Source organism: Manis javanica, chromosome 8, assembly GCF_040802235.1.
Source record: "Manis javanica isolate MJ-LG chromosome 8, MJ_LKY, whole genome shotgun sequence".
Classification (NCBI taxonomy): domain Eukaryota; kingdom Metazoa; phylum Chordata; class Mammalia; order Pholidota; family Manidae; genus Manis; species Manis javanica.
Window position 1 is genome coordinate 78845748 of NC_133163.1, and position 24007 is coordinate 78869754.

A 24007-nucleotide genomic window follows, 5' to 3' on the forward strand; every position below is an offset into this window, starting at 1 on the left:
TGGGTGTCTGAGTGGTTTGGAAACGAATGGAGCCTTCCTTGACGGATTGGAAAGCAATAGAACGAGGTGGAATTGTGCGGAAAGGACTGGAATGTTGTGGGATGGTGTGAAATAGGGTTTAATGCGATGCAATAGAGGGTTCCTGAGTACTTTCTTAGCGAAGGCTGCCTTCTTTCACGCAATGGAACACAACAGAACGTTGTGGACTGCTGCAGAATGGAGTGGAATGTTGTGGAATGGAGTGGAATGGGAAGGAATGTGACGCAATTGACAGTTCAGGGTGTTTTGGAAGCGAATGAAGACTTCTTTGATGGCATGTAACGCAATAGAATGCGGTGGATGTTGTGGAATGGAGTTTAATTTTGTGGAATAAAGTGGAATGGGTGGAAATGTGACGCAATACAGGGTGTCTGAGTGGTTTGGAAACGAACGGGGCCTTCTTTGATGGAATGGAAAGCAATAGGACATGGTGGAATTTTGTGGAAAGGAGCGGAATGTTGTGGGATGGCGTGAAATGCGGTTTAAAGAGAAGCAAAAGATTGCTCCTGAATTGTTTATTAGCGAATGCTGCCTTCTTTGGTGAAACGTGCTGCAACAGAACGTTGTGGAATGTTGCAGAATGGAGGGAATGTTGTGAATTGGAGTGGAATGGGGTGTAATTTGATGCAACAGACGGTTCCTGAGTGGTTTGGAAGTGGATGCTGCCTTCTTTGATGGAGGAGAACGCAACAGAACGTTGTGGAATGTTGTGGAATGTTGTGGAATGGCGTGAAATCGGGTTCAATGTGACACGGTAGAGAGTTCCTGAGTTGTTTCTTAGCGAATGCTGCCTTCTTTGACGCAATGCTATGCAACAGAACGTTGTGGAATGGAGTGGAATGTCGTGAAATGGAGTGGAGTGGGGTATAATGTGGTGCAATAGAGGGAAGCTGAGCGGTTTAGAGTAGAATGGAGACTTCCTTGATGGAATGGGAAACAATGCAACGTGACGGACTGTTGGATAATGAAGTAGAATGTTGTGGACTGGAGACGAATGGGGTTTAATGTGATGCAGTAGATTTTCCTGAGTGTTTTAAGAGAATGTCTGTGTGTGCATGTGTATGCTCTTGTGGGTTTGATTGGGTTAGAGTGTGTGAGTGTGAGAGAGTGTGAGTGTGTGTGACAGTGTGTGAGTGTGTGTGAGTGTGTATGTGTGTGAGGGGCTCTGTGTGAGTGAAGGAGAGTGTGTTTGTGAGCATGTTGGTTTGAGAGTGGGAACTTGACTCTGAGTGAGTGACTGTGTGTGTTTGACGGGGAATGTGCATGTTAGTGTGGGTGGAAGTGTGTGTGGCTGTGCAGGTGTGAGTGTGTGTGTGCGAATTGTGTGTTTGAATGTGTGAGAGTGCGTCAGTGTGTGTATGTGAGTGAGAGTGTGTGAGATTGTGTGATTCACGATGTGTCTGAGTGGGACTGACTGTGTTTGAGTGTGAGTGTGTCTGTCTATGAGTGTGTGTGTGAGAGTGAGTGTGCACGTGAGTGAGGGGCTGTGTGTGTATGCACGTGTGTGTTTCTGTGAGTCTGTGTGTGTGCGAGTGTGTGAGTGTGTTTGGGTTAGTAGGTGTGTAAGTAGGAGTGAGTGTTTGTGAGTGAGTATACAAGACTTGTGTGATTGTGTGAGATTGCGTGTGTGTCATAGTGTGTGAGTGAGTGTGTGTGAGTGGGCGTGTTTCAGAGTGTGTGGGGTTGTTTTTGTGTGTGATTTCGTGAGTGTGTGAGCGAGGTTGCGGGACTGTGTGAGTGTCTGTGTGTTTGTGTGAGTGTGACTGTGAGGGGAATGGGGTGAAATATGGTACAACAAAGGGTGCCTGAGAGGTTTGGAATGGAAACGAGCCTTCTCTGACAGAATGGAAAGCAATAGAAGGTGGTGGGAGACGACGGGTAGGAGTGCAATGTTGTGGCATGGATTGGAATGTGGTGTATTGTGAAGTAATAGATGGTTTCTGTGTGTTTTGGAAGAGAATGGATCCCTCTTCGACGGAATGAAAGGATTTTCTCGGAATGGAGAGGTGTTTTGTGGAATAAATTCTAATGTGGTGAAATGCGACGCAATGATGGGTGTCTGAGTGGTTTGGAAAGGAATGGAGCCTTCCTTGACGGATTGGAAAGCAATAGAACGAGGTGGAATTTTGCGGAAAGGACTGGAATGTTGTGGGATGGTGTGAAATAGGGTTTAATGTGATGCAATAGAGGGTTCCTGAGTACTTTCTTAGCGAAGGCCGCCTTCTTTCACGCAATGGAACACAACAGAACGTTGTGGACTGCTGCAGAACGGAGTGGAATGTTGTGGAATGGAGTGGAATGGGGAGGAATGTGACGCAATTGACAGTTCAGGGTGTTTTGGAAGCGAATGAAGGCTTCTTTGATGGCATGTAACGCAATAGAATGCGGTGGATGTTGTGGAATGGAGTTTAATTTTGTGGAATAAAGTGGAATGGGTGGAAATGTGACGCAATACAGGGTGTCTGAGTGGTTTGGAAACGAACGGGGCCTTCTTTGATGGAATGGAAAGCAATAGGACATGGTGGAATTTTGTGGAAAGGAGCGGAATGTTGTGGGATGGCGTGAAATGCGGTTTAAAGAGAAGCAAAAGATTGCTCCTGAATTGTTTATTAGCGAATGCTGCCTTCTTTGGTGAAATGTGGTGCAACAGAACGTTGCGGAATGTTGCAGAATGGAGTGGAATGTTGTGAATTGGAGTGGAATGGGGTGTAATTTGATGCAACAGACGGTTCCTGAGTGGTTTGGAAGTGGATGCTGCCTTCTTTGATGGAGGAGAACGCAACAGAACGTTGTGGAATGTTGTGGAATGGCGTGAAATCGGGTTCAATGTGACACGGTAGAGAGTTCCTGAGTTGTTTCTTAGCGAATGCTGCCTTCTTTGACGCAATGCTATGCAACAGAACGTTGTGGAATGGAGTGGAATGTCGTGAAATGGAGTGGAGTGGGGTATAATGTGGTGCAATAGAGGGAAGCTGAGCGGTTTAGAGTAGAATGGAGACTTCCTTGATGGAATGGGAAACAATGCAACGTGACGGACTGTTGGATAATGAAGTAGAATGTTGTGGACTGGAGACGAATGGGGTTTAATGTGATGCAGTAGATGTTCCTGAGTGTTTTAAGAGAATGTCTGTGTGTGCATGTGTATGCTCTTGTGGGTTTGATTGGGTTAGAGTGTGTGAGTGTGAGAGGGTGTGAGTGTGTGTGACAGTGTGTGAGTGTGTGTGAGTGTGTATGTGTGTGAGGGGCTCTGTGTGAGTGAAGGAGAGTGTGTTTGTGAGCATGTTGGTTTGAGAGTGGGAACTTGACTCTGAGTGAGTGACTGTGTGTGTTTGACGGGGAATGTGCATGTTAGTGTGGGTGGAAGTGTGTGTGGCTGTGCAGGTGTGAGTGTGTGTGTGCGAATTGTGTGTTTGAATGTGTGAGAGTGCGTGAGTGTGTGTATGTGAGTGAGAGTGTGTGAGATTGTGTGATTCACGATGTGTCTGAGTGGGACTGACTGGGTTTGAGTGTGAGTGTGTCCGTCTATGAGTGTGTGTGTGAGAGTGAGTGTGCACGTGAGTGAGGGGCTGTGTGTGTGTATGCACGTGTGTGTTTCTGTGAGTCTGTGTGTGTGCGAGTGTGTGAGTGTGTTTGGGTTAGTAGGTGTGTGAGTAGGAGTGAGTGTTTGTGAGTGAGTATACAAGACTTGTGTGATTGTGTGTGATTGCGTGTGTGTCATAGTGTGTGAGTGAGTGTGTGTGAGTGGGCGTGTTTCAGAGTGTGTGGGGGTGTTTTTGTGTGTGATTTCGTGAGTGTGTGAGCGAGGTTGCGGGACTGTGTGAGTGTCTGTGTGTTTGTGTGAGTGTGAGTGTGAGGGGAATGGGGTGAAATATGGTACAACAAAGGGTGCCTGAGAGGTTTGGAATGGAAACGAGCCTTCTCTGACAGAATGGAAAGCAATAGAAAGTGGTGGGAGACGACGGATAGGAGTGCAATGTTGTGGCATGGATTGGAATGTGGTGTATTGTGAAGCAATAGATGGTTTCTGTGTGTTTTGGAAGAGAATGGATCCCTCTTCGACGGAATGAAAGGATTTTCTCGGAATGGAGAGGTGTTTTGTGGAATAAATTGGAATGTGGTGAAATGCGACGCAATGATGGGTGTCTGAGTGGTTTGGAAACGAATGGAGCCTTCCTTGACGGATTGGAAAGCAATAGAACGAGGTGGAATTGTGCGGAAAGGACTGGAATGTTGTGGGATGGTGTGAAATAGGGTTTAATGCGATGCAATAGAGGGTTCCTGAGTACTTTCTTAGCGAAGGCTGCCTTCTTTCACGCAATGGAACACAACAGAACGTTGTGGACTGCTGCAGAATGGAGTGGAATGTTGTGGAATGGAGTGGAATGGGAAGGAATGTGACGCAATTGACAGTTCAGGGTGTTTTGGAAGCGAATGAAGACTTCTTTGATGGCATGTAACGCAATAGAATGCGGTGGATGTTGTGGAATGGAGTTTAATTTTGTGGAATAAAGTGGAATGGGTGGAAATGTGACGCAATACAGGGTGTCTGAGTGGTTTGGAAACGAACGGGGCCTTCTTTGATGGAATGGAAAGCAATAGGACATGGTGGAATTTTGTGGAAAGGAGCGGAATGTTGTGGGATGGCGTGAAATGCGGTTTAAAGAGAAGCAAAAGATTGCTCCTGAATTGTTTATTAGCGAATGCTGCCTTCTTTGGTGAAATGTGGTGCAGCAGAACGTTGCGGAATGTTGCAGAATGGAGTGGAATGTTGTGAATTGGAGTGGAATGGGGTGTAATTTGATGCAACAGACGGTTCCTGAGTGGTTTGGAAGTGGATGCTGCCTTCTTTGATGGAGGAGAACGCAACAGAACGTTGTGGAATGTTGTGGAATGTTGTGGAATGGCGTGAAATCGGGTTCAATGTGACACGGTAGAGAGTTCCTGAGTTGTTTCTTAGCGAATGCTGCCTTCTTTGACGCAATGCTATGCAACAGAACGTTGTGGAATGGAGTGGAATGTCGTGAGATGGAGTGGAGTGGGGTATAATGTGGTGCAATAGAGGGAAGCTGAGCGGTTTAGAGTAGAATGGAGACTTCCTTGATGGAATGGGAAACAATGCAACGTGACGGACTGTTGGATAATGAAGTAGAATGTTGTGGACTGGAGACGAATGGGGTTTAATGTGATGCAGTAGATTTTCCTGAGTGTTTTAAGAGAATGTCTGTGTGTGCATGTGTATGCTCTTGTGGGTTTGATTGGGTTAGAGTGTGTGAGTGTGAGAGGGTGTGAGTGTGTGTGACAGTGTGTGAGTGTGTGTGAGTGTGTATGTGTGTGAGGGGCTCTGTGTGAGTGAAGGAGAGTGTGTTTGTGAGCATGTTGGTTTGAGAGTGGGAACTTGACTCTGAGTGACTGTGTGTGTTTGACGGGGAATGTGCATGTTAGTGTGGGTGGAAGTGTGTGTGGCTGTGCAGGTGTGAGTGTGTGTGTGCGAATTGTGTGTTTGAATGTGTGAGAGTGCGTGAGTGTGTGTATGTGAGTGAGAGTGTGTGAGATTGTGTGATTCACGATGTGTCTGAGTGGGACTGACTGTTTTTGAGTGTGAGTGTGTCTGTCTATGAGTGTGTGTGTGAGAGTGAGTGTTCACGTGAGTGAGGGGCTGTGTGTGTGTATGCACGTGTGTGTTTGTGTGAGTCTGTGTGTGTGTGAGCGTGTGAGTGTGTTTGGGTTAGTAAGTGTGTGAGTAGGAGTGAGTGTTTGTGAGTGAGTATACAAGACTTGTGTGATTGTGTGAGATTGCGTGTGTGTCATAGTGTGTGAGTGAGTGTGTGTGAGTGGGCGTGTTTCAGAGTGTGTGGGGGTGTTTTTGTGTGTGATTTCGTGAGTGTGTGAGCGAGGTTGCGGGACTGTGTGAGTGTCTGTGTGTTTGTGTGAGTGTGAGTGTGAGGGGAATGGGGTGAAATATGGTACAACAAAGGGTGCCTGAGAGGTTTGGAATGGAAACGAGCCTTCTCTGACAGAATGGAAAGCAATAGAAGGTGGTGGTAGACGACAGATTGGAGTGCAATGTTGTGGCATGGATTGGAATGTGGTGTATTGTGAAGCAATAGATGGTTTCTGTGTGTTTTGGAAGAGAATGGATCCCTCTTCGACGGAATGAAAGGATTTTCTCGGAATGGAGAGGTGTTTTGTGGAATAAATTGGAATGTGGTGAAATGCGACGCAATGATGGGTGTCTGAGTGGTTTGCAAACGAATGGAGCCTTCCTTGACGGATTGGAAAGCAATAGAACGAGGTGGAATTGTGCGGAAAGGACTGGAATGTTGTGGGATGGTGTGAAATAGGGTTTAATGTGATGCAATAGAGGGTTCCTGAGTACTTTCTTAGCGAAGGCTGCCTTCTTTCACGCAATGGAACACAACAGAACGTTGTGGACTGCTGCAGAATGGAGTGGAATGTTGTGGAATGGAGTGGAATGGGGAGGAATGTGACGCAATTGACAGTTCAGAGTGTTTTGGAAGCGAATGAAGGCTTCTTTAATGGCATGTAACGCAATAAAATGCGGTTGATGTTGTGGAATGGAGTTTAATTTTGTGGAATAAAGTGGAATGGGTGGAAATGTGACGCAATACAGGGTGTCTGAGTGGTTTGGAAACGAACGGGGCCTTCTTTGATGGAATGGAAAGCAATAGGACATGGTGGAATTTTGTGGAAAGGAGCGGAATGTTGTGGGATGGCGTGAAATGCGGTTTAAAGAGAAGCAAAAGATTGCTCCTGAATTGTTTATTAGCGAATGCTGCCTTCTTTGGTGAAATGTCGTGCAGCAGAACGTTGCGGAATGTTGCAGAATGGAGTGGAATGTTGTGAATTGGAGTGGAATGGGGTGTAATTTGATGCAACAGACGGTTCCTGAGTGGTTTGAAAGTGGATGCTGCCTTCTTTGATGGAGGAGAAAGCAACAGAACGTTGTGGAATGTTGTGGAATGGCGTGAAATCGGGTTCAATGTGACACGGTAGAGAGTTCCTGAGTTGTTTCTTAGCGAATGCTGCCTTCTTTGACGCAATGCTATGCAACAGAACGTTGTGGAATGGAGTGGAATGTCGTGGAATGGAGTGGAGTGGGGTATAATGTGGTGCAATAGAGGGAAGCTGAGCGGTTTAGAGTAGAATGGAGACTTCCTTGCTGGAATGGGAAACAATGCAACGTGACGGACTGTTGGATAATGAAGTAGAATGTTGTGGACTGGAGACGAATGGGGTTTAATGTGATGCAGTAGATTTTCCTGAGTGTTTTAAGAGAATGTCTGTGTGTGCATGTGTATGCTCTTGTGGGTTTGATTGGGTTAGAGTGTGTGAGTGTGAGAGGGTGTGAGTGTGTGTGACAGTGTGTGAGTGTGTGTGAGTGTGTATGTGTGTGAGGGGCTCTGTGTGAGTGAAGGAGAGTGTGTTTGTGAGCATGTTGGTTTGAGAGTGGGAACTTGACTCTGAGTGAATGACTGTGTGTTTGACGGGGAATGTGCATGTTAGTGTGGGTGGAAGTGTGTGTGGCTGTGCAGGTGTGAGTGTGTGTGTGCGAATTGTGTGTTTGAATGTGTGAGAGTGCGTGAGTGTGTGTATGTGAGTGAGAGTGTGTGAGATTGTGTGATTCACGATGTGTCTGAGTGGGACTGACTGTGTTTGAGTGTGAGTGTGTCTGTCTATGAGTGTGTGTGTGAGAGTGAGTGTTCACGTGAGTGAGGGGCTGTGTGTGTGTATGCACGTGTGTGTTTCTGTGATTCTGTGTGTGTGTGAGCGTGTGAGTGTGTTTGGGTTAGTAAGTGTGTGAGTAGGAGTGAGTGTTTGTGATTGAGTATACAAGACTTGTGTGATTGTGTGAGATTGCGTGTGTGTCATAGTGTGTGAGTGAGTGTGTGTGAGTGGGCGTGTTTCAGAGTGTGTGGGGGTGTTTTTGTGTGTGATTTCGTGAGTGTGTGAGCGAGGTTGCCGGACTGTGTGAGTGTCTGTGTGTTTGTGTGAGTGTGAGTGTGAGGGGAATGGGGTGAAATATGGTACAACAAAGGGTGCCTGAGAGGTTTGGAATGGAAACGAGCCTTCTCTGACAGAATGGAAAGCAATAGAAAGTGGTGGGAGACGACGGATAGGAGTGCAATGTTGTGGCATGGATTGGAATGTGGTGTATTGTGAAGCAATAGATGGTTTCTGTGTGTTTTGGAAGAGAATGGATCCCTCTTCGACGGAATGAAAGGATTTCTCGGAATGGAGAGGTGTTTTGTGTAATAAATTGGAATGTGGTGAAATGCGACGCAATGATGGGTGTCTGAGTGGTTTGGAAACGAATGGAGCCTTCCTTGACGGATTGGAAAGCAATAGAACGAGGTGGAATTGTGCGGAAAGGACTGGAATGTTGTGGGATGGTGTGAAATAGGGTTTAATGTGATGCAATAGAGGGTTCCTGAGTACTTTCTTAGCGAAGGCTGCCTTCTTTCACGCAATGGAACACAACAGAACGTTGTGGACTGCTGCAGAATGGAGTGGAATGTTGTGGAATGGAGTGGAATGGGGAGGAATGTGACGCAATTGACAGTTCAGGGTGTTTTGGAAGCGAATGAAGGCTTCTTTGATGGCATGTAACGCAATAGAATGCGGTGGATGTTGTGGAATGGAGTTTAATTTTGTGGAATAAAGTGGAATGGGTGGAAATGTGACGCAATACAGGGTGTCTGAGTGGTTTGGAAACGAACGGGGCCTTCTTTGATGGAATGGAAAGCAATAGGACATGGTGGAATTTTGTGGAAAGGAGCGGAATGTTGTGGTTTGGCGTGAAATGCGGTTTAAAGAGAAGCAAAAGATTGCTCCTGAATTGTTTATTAGCGAATGCTGCCTTCTTTGGTGAAATGTCGTGCAGCAGAACGTTGCGGAATGTTGCAGAATGGAGTGGAATGTTGTGAATTGGAGTGGAATGGGGTGTAATTTGATGCAACAGACGGTTCCTGAGTGGTTTGAAAGTGGATGCTGCCTTCTTTGATGGAGGAGAAAGCAACAGAACGTTGTGGAATGTTGTGGAATGGCGTGAAATCGGGTTCAATGTGACACGGTAGAGAGTTCCTGAGTTGTTTCTTAGCGAATGCTGCCTTCTTTGACGCAATGCTATGCAACAGAACGTTGTGGAATGGAGTGGAATGTCGTGGAATGGAGTGGAGTGGGGTATAATGTGGTGCAATAGAGGGAAGCTGAGCGGTTTAGAGTAGAATGGAGACTTCCTTGATGGAATGGGAAACAATGCAACGTGACGGACTGTTGGATAATGAAGTAGAATGTTGTGGACTGGAGACGAATGGGGTTTAATGTGATGCAGTAGATTTTCCTGAGTGTTTTAAGAGAATGTCTGTGTGTGCATGTGTATGCTCTTGTGGGTTTGATTGGGTTAGAGTGTGTGAGTGTGAGAGGGTGTGAGTGTGTGTGACAGTGTGTGAGTGTGTGTGAGTGTGTATGTGTGTGAGGGGCTCTGTGTGAGTGAAGGAGAGTGTGTTTGTGAGCATGTTGGTTTGAGAGTGGGAACTTGACTCTGAGTGAATTACTGTGTGTTTGACGGGGAATGTGCATGTTAGTGTGGGTGGAAGTGTGTGTGGCTGTGCAGGTGTGAGTGTGTGTGTGCGAATTGTGTGTTTGAATGTGTGAGAGTGCGTGAGTGTGTGTATGTGAGTGAGAGTGTGTGAGATTGTGTGATTCACGATGTGTCTGAGTGGGACTGACTGTGTTTGAGTGTGAGTGTGTTTGTCTATGAGTGTGTGTGTGAGAGTGAGTGTTCACGTGAGTGAGGGGCTGTGTGTGTGTATGCACGTGTGTGTTTCTGTGAGTCTGTGTGTGTGTGAGCGTGTGAGTGTGTTTGGGTTAGTAAGTGTGTGAGTAGGAGTGAGTGTTTGTGATTGAGTATACAAGACTTGTGTGATTGTGTGAGATTGCGTGTGTGTCATAGTGTGTGAGTGAGTGTGTGTGAGTGGGCGTGTTTCAGAGTGTGTGGGGGTGTTTTTGTGTGTGATTTCGTGAGTGTGTGAGCGAGGTTGCCGGACTGTGTGAGTGTCTGTGTGTTTGTGTGAGTGTGAGTGTGAGGGGAATGTGGTGAAATATGGTACAACAAAGGGTGCCTGAGAGGTTTGGAATGGAAACGAGCCTTCTCTGACAGAATGGAAAGCAATAGAAAGTGGTGGGAGACGACGGATAGGAGTGCAATGTTGTGGCATGGATTGGAATGTGGTGTATTGTGAAGCAATAGATGGTTTCTGTGTGTTTTGGAAGAGAATGGATCCCTCTTCGACGGAATGAAAGGATTTCTCGGAATGGAGAGGTGTTTTGTGGAATAAATTGGAATGTGGTGAAATGCGACGCAATGATGGGTGTCTGAGTGGTTTGGAAACGAATGGAGCCTTCCTTGACGGATTGGAAAGCAATAGAACGAGGTGGAATTGTGCGGAAAGGACTGGAATGTTGTGGGATGGTGTGAAATAGGGTTTAATGTGATGCAATAGAGGGTTCCTGAGTACTTTCTTAGCGAAGGCTGCCTTCTTTCACGCAATGGAACACAACAGAACGTTGTGGACTGCTGCAGAATGGAGTGGAATGTTGTGGAATGGAGTGGAATGGGGAGGAATGTGACGCAATTGACAGTTCAGGGTGTTTTGGAAGCGAATGAAGGCTTCTTTGATGGCATGTAACGCAATAGAATGCGGTGGATGTTGTGGAATGGAGTTTAATTTTGTGGAATAAAGTGGAATGGGTGGAAATGTGACGCAATACAGGGTGTCTGAGTGGTTTGGAAACGAACGGGGCCTTCTTTGATGGAATGGAAAGCAATAGGACATGGTGGAATTTTGTGGAAAGGAGCGGAATGTTGTGGGATGGCGTGAAATGCGGTTTAAAGAGAAGCAAAAGATTGCTCCTGAATTGTTTATTAGCGAATGCTGCCTTATTTGGTGAAATGTGGTGCAGCAGAACGTTGCGGAATGTTGCAGAATGGAGTAGAATGTTGTGAATTGGAGTGGAATCGGGTGTAATTTGATGCAAGAGACGGTTCCTGAGTGGTTTGGAAGTGGATGCTGCCGTCTTTGATGGAGGAGAACGCAACAGAACGTTGTGGAATGTTGTGGAATGTTGTGGAATGGCGTGAAATCGGGTTCAATGTGACACGGTAAAGAGTTCCTGAGTTGTTTCTTAGCGAATGCTGCCTTCTTTGACGCAATGCTATGCAACAGAACGTTGTGGAATGGAGTGGAATGTCGTGAAATGGAGTGGAGTGGGGTATAATGTGGTGCAATAGAGGGAAGCTGAGCGGTTTAGAGTAGAATGGAGACTTCCTTGATGGAATGGGATACAATGCAACGTGACGGACTGTTGGATAATGAAGTAGAATGTTGTGGACTGGAGACGAATGGGGTTTAATGTGATGCAGTAGATTTTCCTGAGTGTTTTAAGAGAATGTCTGTGTGTGCATGTGTATGCTCTTGTGGGTTTGATTGGGTTAGAGTGTGTGAGTGTGAGAGGGTGTGAGTGTGTGTGACAGTGTGTGAGTGTGTGTGAGTGTGTATGTGTGTGAGGGGCTCTGTGTGAGTGAAGGAGAGTGTGTTTGTGAGCATGTTGGTTTGAGAGTGGGAACTTGACTCTGAGTGAGTGACTGTGTGTGTTTGACGGGGAATGTGCATGTTAGTGTGGGTGGAAGTGTGTGTGGCTGTGCAGGTGTGAGTGTGTGTGTGCGAATTGTGTGTTTGAATGTGTGAGAGTGCGTGAGTGTGTGTATGTGAGTGAGAGTGTGTGAGATTGTGTGATTCACGATGTGTCTGAGTGGGACTGACTGTGTTTGAGTGTGAGTGTGTCCGTCTATGAGTGTGTGTGTGAGAGTGAGTGTGCACGTGAGTGAGGGGCTGTGTGTGTGTATGCACGTGTGTGTTTCTGTGAGTCTGTGTGTGTGTGAGCGTGTGAGTGTGTTTGGTTTAGTAAGTGTGTGAGTAGGAGTGAGTGTTTGTGAGTGAGTATACAAGACTTGTGTGATTGTGTGAGATTGCGTGTGTGTCATAGTGTGTGAGTGGGCGTGTTTCAGAGTGTGTGGGGGTGTTTTTGTGTGTGATTTCGTGAGTGTGTGAGCGAGGTTGCGGGACTGTGTGAGTGTCTGTGTGTTTGTGTGAGTGTGACTGTGAGGGGAATGGGGTGAAATATGGTACAACAAAGGGTGCCTGAGAGGTTTGGAATGGAAACGAGCCTTCTCTGACAGAATGGAAAGGAATAGAAAGTGGTGGGAGACGACGGATAGGAGTGCAATGTTGTGGCATCGATTGGAATGTGGTGTATTGTGAAGCAATAGATGGTTTCTGTGTGTTTTGGAAGAGAATGGATCCCTCTTCGACGGAATGAAAGGATTTTCTCGGAATGGAGAGGTGTGTTGTGGAATAAATTGGAATGTGGTGAAATGCGACGCAATGATGGGTGTCTGAGTGGTTTGGAAACGAATGGAGCCTTCCTTGACGGATTGGAAAGCAATAGAACGAGGTGGAATTGTGCGGAAAGGACTGGAATGTTGTGGGATGGTGTGAAATAGGGTTTAATGTGATGCAATAGAGGGTTCCTGAGTACTTTCTTAGCGAAGGCTGCCTTCTTTCACGCAATGGAACACAACAGAACGTTGGGGACTGCTGCAGAATGGAGTGGAATGTTGTGGAATGGAGTGGAATGGGGAGGAATGTGACGCAATTGACAGTTCAGGGTGTTTTGGAAGCGAATGAAGGCTTCTTTGATGGCATGTAACGCAATAGAACGCGGTGGATGTTGTGGAATGGAGTTTAATTTTGTGGAATAAAGTGGAATGGGTGGAAATGTGACGCAATACAGGGTGTCTGAGTGGTTTGGAAACGAACGGGGCCTTCTTTGATGGAATGGAAAGCAATAGGACATGGTGGAATTTTGTGGAAAGGAGCGAAATGTTGTGGGATGGCGTGAAATGCGGTTTAAAGAGAAGCAAAAGATTGCTCCTGAATTGTTTATTAGCGAATGCTGCCTTCTTTGGTGAAATGTGGTGCAGCAGAACGTTGCGGAATGTTGCAGAATGGAGTGGAATGTTGTGAATTGGAGTGGAATCGGGTGTAATTTGATGCAACAGACGGTTCCTGAGTGGTTTGGAAGTGGATGCTGCCTTCTTTGATGGAGGAGATCGCAACAGAACGTTGTGGAATGTTGTGGAATGTTGTGGAATGGCGTGAAATCGGGTTCAATGTGACACGGTAGAGAGTTCCTGAGTTGTTTCTTAGCGAATGCTGCCTTCTTTGACGCAATGCTATGCAACAGAACGTTGTGGAATGGAGTGGAATGTCGTGAAATGGAGTGGAGTGGGGTATAATGTGGTGCAATAGAGGGAAGCTGAGCGGTTTAGAGTAGAATGGAGACTTCCTTGATGGAATGGGAAACAATGCAACGTGACGGACTGTTGGATAATGAAGTAGAATGTTGTGGACTGGAGACGAATGGGGTTTAATGAGATGCAGTAGATTTTCCTGAGTGTTTTAAGAGAATGTCTGTGTGTGCATGTGTATGCTCTTGTGGGTTTGATTGGGTTAGAGTGTGTGAGTGTGAGAGGGTGTGAGTGTGTGTGACAGTGTGTGAGTGTGTGTGAGTGTGTATGTGTGTGAGGGGCTCTGTGTGAGTGAAGGAGAGTGTGTTTGTGAGCATGTTGGTTTGAGAGTGGGAACTTGACTCTGAGTGAGTGACTGTGTGTGTTTGACGGGGAATGTGCATGTTAGTGTGGGTGGAAGTGTGTGTGGCTGTGCAGGTGTGAGTGTGTGTGTGCGAATTGTGTGTTTGAATGTGTGAGAGTGCGTGAGTGTGTGTATGTGAGTGAGAGTGTGTGAGATTGTGTGATTCACGATGTGTCTGAGTGGGACGGACTGTGTTTGAGTGTGAGTGTGTCCGTCTATGAGTGTGTGTGTGAGAGTGAGTGTGCACGTGAGTGAGGGGCTGTGTGTGTGTATGCACGTGTGTGTTTCTGTGAGTCTGTGTGTGTGCGAGTGTGTGAGTGTGTTTGGGTTAGTAGGTGTGTGAGTAGGAGTGAGTGTTTGTGAGTGAGTATACAAGACTTGTGTGATTGTGTGAGATTGCGTGTGTGTCATAGTGTGTGAGTGAGTGTGTGTGAGTGGGCGTGTTTCAGAGTGTGTGGGGGTGTTTTTGTGTGTGATTTCGTGAGTGTGTGAGCGAGGTTGCGGGACTGTGTGAGTGTCTGTGTGTTTGTGTGAGTGTGAGTGTGAGGGGAATGGGGTGAAATATGGTACAACAAAGGGTGCCTGAGAGGTTAGGAATGGAAACGAGCCTTCTCTGACAGAATGGAAAGCAATAGAAGGTGGTGGGAGACGACGGATAGGAGTGCAATGTTGTGGCATGGATTGGAATGTGGTGTATTGTGAAGCAATAGATGGTTTCTGTGTGTTTTGGAAGAGAATGGATCCCTCTTCGACGGAATGAAAGGATTTCTCGGAATGGAGAGGTGTTTTGTGGAATAAATTGGAATGTGGTGAAATGCGACGCAATGATGGGTGTCTGAGTGGTTTGGAAACGAATGGAGCCTTCCTTGACGGATTGGAAAGCAATAGAACGAGGTGGAATTGTGCGGAAAGGACTGGAATGTTGTGGGATGGTGTGAAATAGGGTTTAATGTGATGCAATAGAGGGTTCCTGAGTACTTTCTTAGCGAAGGCTGCCTTCTTTCACGCAATGGAACACAACAGAACGTTGTGGACTGCTGCAGAATGGAGTGGAATGTTGTGGAATGGAGTGGAATGGGGAGGAATGTGACGCAATTGACAGTTCAGAGTGTTTTGGAAGCGAATGAAGGCTTCTTTGATGGCATGTAACGCAATAGAATGCGGTGGATGTTGTGGAATGGAGTTTAATTTTGTGCAATAAAGTGGAATGGGTGGAAATGTGACGCAATACAGGGTGTCTGAGTGGTTTGGAAACGAACGGGGCCTTCTTTGATGGAATGGAAAGCAATAGGAGATGGTGGAATTTTGTGGAAAGGAGCGGAATGTTGTGGGATGGCGTGAAATGCGGTTTAAAGAGAAGCAAAAGATTGCTCCTGAATTGTTTATTAGCGAATGCTGCCTTCTTTGATGAAATGTGGTGCAGCAGAACGTTGCGGAATGTTGCAGAATGGAGTGGAATGTTGTGAATTGGAGTGGAATGGGGTGTAATTTGATGCAGCAGACGGTTCCTGAGTGGTTTGGAAGTGGATGCTGCCTTCTTTGATGGAGGAGAACGCACAGAACGTTGTGGAATGTTGTGGAATGGCGTGAAATCGGGTTCAATGTGACACGGTAGAGAGTTCCTGAGTTGTTTCTTAGCGAATGCTGCCTTCTTTGACGCAATGCTATGCAACAGAACGTTGTGGAATGGAGTGGAATGTCGTGAAATGGAGTGGAGTGGGGTATAATGTGGTGCAATAGAGGGAAGCTGAGCGGTTTAGAGTAGAATGGAGACTTCCTTGATGGAATGGGAAACAATGCAACGTGACGGACTGTTGGATAATGAAGTAGAATGTTGTGGACTGGAGACGAATGGGGTTTAATGTGATGCAGTAGATTTTCCTGAGTGTTTTAAGAGAATGTCTGTGTGTGCATGTGTATGCTCTTGTGGGTTTGATTGGGTTAGAGTGTGTGAGTGTGAGAGGGTGTGAGTGTGTGTGACAGTGTGTGAGTGTGTGTGAGTGTGTATGTGTGTGAGGGGCTCTGTGTGAGTGAAGGAGAGTGTGTTTGTGAGCATGTTGGTTTGAGAGTGGGAACTTGACTCTGAGTGAGTGACTGTGTGTGTTTGACGGGGAATGTGCATGTTAGTGTGGGTGGAAGTGCGTGTGGCTGTGCAGGTGTGAGTGTGTGTGTGCGAATTGTGTGTTTGAATGTGTGAGAGTGCGTGAGTGTGTGTATGTGAGTGAGAGTGTGTGAGATTGTGTGATTCACGATGTGTCTGAGTGGGACTGACTGTGTTTGAGTGTGAGTGTGTCTGTCTATGAGTGTGTGTGTGAGAGTGAGTGTGAACGTGGTTGAGGGGCTGTGTGTGTGTATGCACGTGTGTGTTTCTGTGAGTCTGTGTGTGTGCGAGTGTGTGAGTGTGTTTGGATTAGTAGGTGTGTGAGTAGGAGTGAGTGTTTGTGAGTGAGTATACAAGACTTGTGTGATTGTGTGAGATTGTGTGTGTGTCATAGTGTGTGAGTGAGTGTGTGTGAGTGGGCGTGTTTCAGAGTGTGTGGGGGTGTTTTTGTGTGTGATTTCGTGAGGGTGTGAGCGAGGTTGCGGGACTGTGTGAGTGTCTGTGTGTTTGTGTGAGTGTGAGTGTGAGGGGAATGGGGTGAAATATGGTACAACAAAGGGTGCCTGAGAGGTTTGGAATGGAAACGAGCCTTCTCTGACAGAATGGAAAGCAATAGAAGGTGGTGGGAGACGACGGATAGGAGTGCAATGTTGTGGCATGGATTGGAATGTGGTGTATTGTGAAGCAATAGATGGTTTCTGTGTGTTTTGGAAGAGAATGGATCCCTCTTCGACGGAATGAAAGGATTTCTCGGAATGGAGAGGTGTTTTGTGGAATAAATTGGAATGTGGTGAAATGCGACGCAATGATGGGTGTCTGAGTGGTTTGGAAACGAATGGAGCCTTCCTTGACGAATTGGAAAGCAATAGAACGAGGTGGAATTGTGCGGAAAGGATTGGAATGTTGTGGGATGGTGTGAAATAGGGTTTAATGTGATGCAATAGAGGGTTCCTGAGTACTTTCTTAGCGAAGGCTGCCTTCTTTCACGCAATGGAACACAACAGAACGTTGTGGACTGCTGCAGAATGGAGTGGAATGTTGTGGAATTTAGTGGAATGGGGAGGAATGTGACGCAATTGACAGTTCAGAGTGTTTTGGAAGCGAATGAAGGCTTCTTTGATGGCATGTAACGCAATAGAATGCGGTGGATGTTGTGGAATGGAGTTTAATTTTGTGGAATAAAGTGGAATGGGTGGAAATGTGACGCAATACAGGGTGTCTGAGTGGAATGTCGTTTGGAAACGAACGGGGCCTTCTTTGATGGAATGGAAAGCAATAGGAGATGGTGGAATTTTGTGGAAAGGAGCGGAATGTTGTGGGATGGCGTGAAATGCGGTTTAAAGAGAAGCAAAAGATTGCTCCTGAATTGTTTATTAGCGAATGCTGCCTTCTTTGGTGAAATGTGGTGCAGCAGAACGTTGCGGAATGTTGCAGAATGGAGTGGAATGTTGTGAATTGGAGTGGAATGGGGTGTAATTTGATGCAGCAGACGGTTCCTGAGTGATTTGGAAGTGGATGCTGCCTTCTTTGATGGAGGAGAACGCACAGAACGTTGTGGAATGTTGTGGAATGGCGTGAAATCGGGTTCAATGTGACACGGTAGAGAGTTCCTGAGTTGTTTCTTAGCGAATGCTGCCTTCTTTGACGCAATGCTATGCAACAGAACGTTGTGGAATGGAGTGGAATGTCGTGAAATGGAGTGGAGTGGGGTATAATGTGGTGCAATAGAGGGAAGCTGAGCGGTTTAGAGTAGAATGGAGACTTCCTTGATGGAATGGGAAACAATGCAACGTGACGGACTGTTGGATAATGAAGTAGAATGTTGTGGACTGGAGACGAATGGGGTTTAATGTGATGCAGTAGATTTTCCTGAGTGTTTTAAGAGAATGTCTGTGTGTGCATGTGTATGCTCTTGTGGGTTTGATTGGGTTAGAGTGTGTGAGTGTGAGAGGGTGTGAGTGTGTGTGACAGTGTGTGAGTGTGTGTGAGTGTGTATGTGTGTGAGGGGCTCTGTGTGAGTGAAGGAGAGTGTGTTTGTGAGCATGTTGGTTTGAGAGTGGGAACTTGACTCTGAGTGAGTGACTGTGTGTGTTTGACGGGGAATGTGCATGTTAGTGTGGGTGGAAGTGTGTGTGGCTGTGCAGGTGTGAGTGTGTGTGTGCGAATTGTGTGTTTGAATGTGTGAGAGTGCGTGAGTGTGTGTATGTGAGTGAGAGTGTGTGAGATTGTGTGATTCACGATGTGTCTGAGTGGGACTGACTGTGTTTGAGTGTGAGTGTGTCTGTCTATGAGTGTGTGTGTGAGAGTGAGTGTGAACGTGGTTGAGGGGCTGTGTGTGTGTATGCACGTGTGTGTTTCTGTGAGTCTGTGTGTGTGCGAGTGTGTGAGTGTGTTTGGATTAGTAGGTGTGTGAGTAGGAGTGAGTGTTTGTGAGTGAGTATACAAGACTTGTGTGATAGTGTGAGATTGCGTGTGTGTCAGTGTGTGAGTGAGTGTGTGTGAGTGGGCGTGTTTCAGAGTGTGTGGGGGTGTTTTTGTGTGTGATTTCGTGAGTGTGTGAGCGAGGTTGCGGGACTGTGTGAGTGTCTGTGTTTATGTGTGAGTGTGAGTGGGAGGGGAATGGGGTGAAATATGGTACAACAAAGGGTGCCTGAGAGGTTTGGAATGGAAACGAGCCTTCTCTGACAGAATGGAAAGCAATAGAAGGTGGTGGGAGATGACGGATAGGAGTGCAATGTTGTGGCATGGATTGGAATGTGGTGTATTGTGAAGCAATAGATGGTTTCTGTGTGTTTTGGAAGAGAATGGATCCCTCTTCGACGCAATGATGGGTGTCTGAGTGGTTTGGAAACGAATGGAGCCTTCCTTGACGGATTGGAAAGCAATAGAACGAGGTGGAATTGTGCGGAAAGGACTGGAATGTTGTGGGATGATGTGAAATAGGGTTTAATGTGATGCAATAGAGAGTTCCTGAGTACTTTCTTAGCGAAGGCTGCCTTCTTTCACGCAATGGAACACAACAGAACGTTGTGGACTGCTGCAGAATGGAGTGGAATGTTGTGGAATGGAGTGGAATGGGGAGGAATGTGACGCAATTGACAGTTCAGGGTGCTTTGGAAGCGAATGAAGGCTTCTTTGATGGCATGTAACGCAATAGAATGCGGTGGATGTTGTGGAATGGAGTTTAATTTTGTGGAATAAAGTGGAATGGGTGGAAATGTGCCGCAATACAGGGTGTCTGAGTGGTTTGGAAACGAACGGGGCCTTCTTTGATGGAATGGAAAGCAATAGGACATGGTGGAATTTTGTGGAAAGGAGCGGAATGTTGTGGGATGGCGTGAAATGCGGTATAAAGAGAAGCAAAAGATTGCTCCTGAATTGTTTATTAGCGAATGCTGCCTTCTTTGGTGAAATGTGGTGCAGCAGAACGTTGCGGAATGTTGCAGAACGGAGTGGAATGTTGTGAATTGGAGTGGAATGGGGTGTAATTTGATGCAACAGACGGTTCCTGAGTGGTTTGGAAGTGGATGCTGCCTTCTTTGATGGAGGAGAACGCAACAGAACGTTGTGGAACGTTGTGCAATGGCGTGAAATCGGGTTCAATGTGACACGATAGAGAGTTCCTGAGTTGTTTCTTAGCGAATGCTGCCTTCTTTGACGCAATGCTATGCAACAGAACGTTGTGGAATGGAGTGGAATGTCGTGAAATGGAGTGGAGTGGGGTATAATGTGGTGCAATAGAGGGAAGCTGAGCGGTTTAGAGTAGAATGGAGACTTCCTTGATGGAATGGGAAACAATGCAACGTGACGGACTGTCGGATAATGAAGTAGAATGTTGTGGACTGGAGACGAATGGGGTTTAATGTGATGCAGTAGATTTTCCTGAGTGTTTTAAGAGAATGTCTGTGTGTGCATGTGTATGCTCTTGTGGGTTTGATTGGGTTAGAGTGTGTGAGTGTGAGAGGGTGTGAGTGTGTGTGACAGTGTGTGAGTGTGTGTGAGTGTGTATGTGTGTGAGGGGCTCTGTGTGAGTGAAGGAGAGTGTGTTTGTGAGCATGTTGGTTTGAGAGTGGGAACTTGACTCTGAGTGAGTGACTGTGTGTTTGACGGGGAATGTGCATGTTAGTGTGGGTGGAAGTGTGTGTGGCTGTGCAGGTGTGAGTGTGTGTGTGCGAATTGTGTTTGTATGTGTGAGAGTGCGTGAGTGTGTGTATGTGAGTGAGAGTGTGTGAGATTGTGTGATTCACGATGTGCCTGAGTGGGACTGACTGTGTTTGAGTGTGAGTGTGTCTGTCTATGAGTGTGTGTGTGAGAGTGAGTGTGCACGTGAGTGAGGGGCTGTGTGTGTGTATGCACGTGTGTGTTTCTGTGAGTCTGTGTGTGTGTGAGTGTGTGAGTGTGTTTGGGTTAGTAGGTGTGTGAGTAGGAGTGAGTGTTTGTGAGTGAGTATACAAGACTTGTGTGATTGTGTTGGATTGCGTGTGTGTCATAGTGTGTGAGTGAGTGTGTGTGAGTGGGCGTGTTTCAGAGTGTGTGGGGGTGTTTTTGTGTGTGATTTCGTGAGTGTGTGAGCGAGGTTGCGGGACTGTGTGAGTGTCTGTGTGTTTGTGTGAGTGTGAGTGTGAGGGGAATGGCGTGAAATATGGTACAACAAAGGGTGCCTGAGAGGTTTGGAATGGAAACGAGCCTTCTCTGACAGAATGGAAAGCAATAGAAGGTGGTGGGAGACGACGGATAGGAGTGCAATGTTGTGGCATGGATTGGAATGTGGTGTATTGTGAAACAATAGATGGTTTCTGTGTGTTTTGGAAGAGAATGGATCCCTGTTCGACGGAATGAAAGGATTTTCTCGGAATGGAGAGGTGTTTTGTGGAATAAATTGGAATGTGGTGAAATGCGACGCAATGATGGGTGTCTGAGTGGTTTGGAAACGAATGGAGCCTTCCTTGACGGATTGGAAAGCAATAGAACGAGGTGGAAATGTGCGGAAATTACTGGAATGTTGTGGGATGGTGTGAAATAGGGTTTAATGCGATGCAATAGAGGGTTCCTGAGTACTTTTTTAGCGAAGGCTGCCTTCTCTCACGCAATGGAACACAACAGAACGTTGTGGACTGCTGCAGAATGGAGTGGAATGTTGTGGAATGGAGTGTAATGGGGAGGAATGTGACGCAATTGACAGTTCAGGGTGTTTTGGAAGCGACTGAAGGCTTCTTTGATGGCATGTAACGCAATAGAATGCGGTGGATGTTGTGGAATGGAGTTTAATTTTGTGGAATAAAGTGGAATGGGTGGAAATGTGACGCAATACAGGGTGTCTGAGTGGTTTGGAAACGAACGTGGCCTTCTTTGATGGAATGGAAAGCAATAGGACATGGTGGAATTTTGTGGAAAGGAGCGGAATGTTGTGGGATGGCGTGAAATGCGGTTTAAAGAGAAGCAAAAGATTGCTCCTGAATTGTTTATTAGCGAATGCTGCCTTCTTTGGTGAAATGTGGTGCAGCAGAACGTTGCGGAATGTTGCAGAATGGAGTGGAATGTTGTGAATTGGAGTGGAATGGGGTGTAATTTGATGCAACAGACGGTTCCTGAGTGGTTTGGAAGTGGATGCTGCCTTCTTTGATGGAGGAGAACGCAACAGAACGTTGTGGAATGTTGTGGAATGTTGTGGAATGGCGTGAAATCGGGTTCAATGTGACACGGTAGAGAGTTCCTGAGTTGTTTCTTAGCGAATGCTGCCTTCTTTGACGCAATGCTATGCAACAGAACGTTGTGGAATGGAGTGGAATGTCGTTAAATGGAGTGGAGTGGGGTATAATGTGGTGCAATAGAGGGAAGCTGAGCGGTTTAGAGTAGAATGGAGACTTCCTTGATGGAATGGGAAACAATGCAACGTGACGGACTGTTGGATAATGAAGTAGAATGTTGTGGACTGGAGACGAATGGGGTTTAATGTGATGCAGTAGATTTTCCTGAGTGTTTTAAGAGAATGTCTGTGTATGCATGTGTATGCTCTTGTGGGTTTGATTGGGTTAGAGTGTGTGAGTGTGAGAGGGTGTGAGTGTGTGTGACAGTGTGTGAGTGTGTGTGAGTGTGTATGTGTGTGAGGGGCTCTGTGTGAGTGAAGGAGAGTGTGTTTGTGAGCATGTTGGTTTGAGAGTGGGAACTTGACTCTGAGTGAGTGACTGTGTTTGACGGGGAATGTGCATGTTAGTGTGGGTGGAAGTGTGTGTGGATGTGCAGGTGTGAGTGTGTGTGTGCGAATTGTGTGTTTGAATATGTGAGAGTGCGTGAGTGTGTGTATGTGAGTGAGAGTGTGTGAGATTGTGTGATTCACGATGTGTCTGAATGGGACTGACAGTGTTTCAGTGTGAGTGTGTCTGTCTATGAGTGTGTGTGTGTGAGTGAGTGTGCACGTGAGTGAGGGGCTGTGTGTGTGTATGCACGTGTGTGTTTCCGTGAGTCTGTGTGTGTGTGAGTGTGTGAGTGTGTTTGGGTTAGTAGGTGTGTGAGTAGGAGTGAGTGTTTGTGAGTGAGTATACAAGACTTGTGTGATTGTGTGAGATTGCGTGTGTGTCATAGTGTGTGAGTGAGTGTGTGTGAGTGGGCGTGTTTCAGAGTGTGTGGGGGTGTTTTTGTGTGTGATTTCGTGAGTGTGTGAGCGAGGTTGCGGGACTGTGTGAGTGTCTGTGTGTTTGTGTGAGTGTGAGTGTGAGGGGAATGGGGTGAAATATGGTACAACAAAGGGTGCCTGAGAGGTTTGGAATGGAAACGAGCCTTCACTGAAAGAATGGAAAGCAATAGAAGGTGGTGGGAGACGACGGATAGGAGTGCAATGTTGTGGCATGGATTGGAATGTGGTGTATTGTGAAGCAATAGATGGTTTCTGTGTGTTTTGGAAGAGAATGGATCCCTCTTCGACGGAATGAAAGGATTTTCTCGGAATGGAGAGGTGTTTTGTGGAATAAATTGGAATGTGGTGAAATGCGACGCAATGATGGGTGTCTGAGTGGTTTGGAAACGAATGGAGCCTTCCTTGACGGATTGGAAAGCAATAGAACGAGGTGGAAATGTGCGGAAATTACTGGAATGTTGTGGGATGGTGTGAAATAGGGTTTAATGCGATGCAATAGAGGGTTCCTGAGTACTTTTTTAGCGAAGGCTGCCTTCTCTCACGCAATGGAACACAACAGAACGTTGTGGACTGCTGCAGAATGGAGTGGAATGTTGTGGAATGGAGTGGAATGGGGAGGAATGTGACGCAATTGACAGTTCAGGGTGTTTTGGAAGCGACTGAAGGCTTCTTTGATGGCATGTAACGCAATAGAATGCGGTGGATGTTGTGGAATGGAGTTTAATTTTGTGGAATAAAGTGGAATGGGTGGAAATGTGACGCAATACAGGGTGTCTGAGTGGTTTGGAAACGAACGTGGCCTTCTTTGATGGAATGGAAAGCAATAGGACATGGTGGAATTTTGTGGAAAGGAGCGGAATGTTGTGGGATGGCGTGAAATGCGGTTTAAAGAGAAGCAAAAGATTGCTCCTGAATTGTTTATTAGCGAATGCTGCCTTCTTTGGTGAAATGTGGTGCAACAGAACGTTGCGGAATGTTGCAGAATTTAGTGGAATGTTGTGAATTGGAGTGGAATGGGGTGTAATTTGATGCAACAGACGGTTCCTGAGTGGTTTGGAAGTGGATGCTGCCTTCTTTGATGGAGGAGAACGCAACAGAACGTTGTGGAATGTTGTGGAATGTTGTGGAATGGCGTGAAATCGGGTTCAATGTGACACGGTAGAGAGTTCCTGAGTTGTTTCTTAGCGAATGCTGCCTTCTTTGACGCAATGCTATGCAACAGAACGTTGTGGAATGGAGTGGAATGTCGTTAAATGGAGTGGAGTGGGGTATAATGTGGTGCAATAGAGGGAAGCTGAGCGGTTTAGAGTAGAATGGAGACTTCCTTGATGGAATGGGAAACAATGCAACGTGACGGACTGTTGGATAATGAAGTAGAATGTTGTGGACTGGAGACGAATGGGGTTTAATGTGATGCAGTAGATTTTCCTGAGTGTTTCAAGAGAATGTCTGTGTATGCATGTGTATGCTCTTGTGGGTTTGATTGGGTTAGAGTGTGTG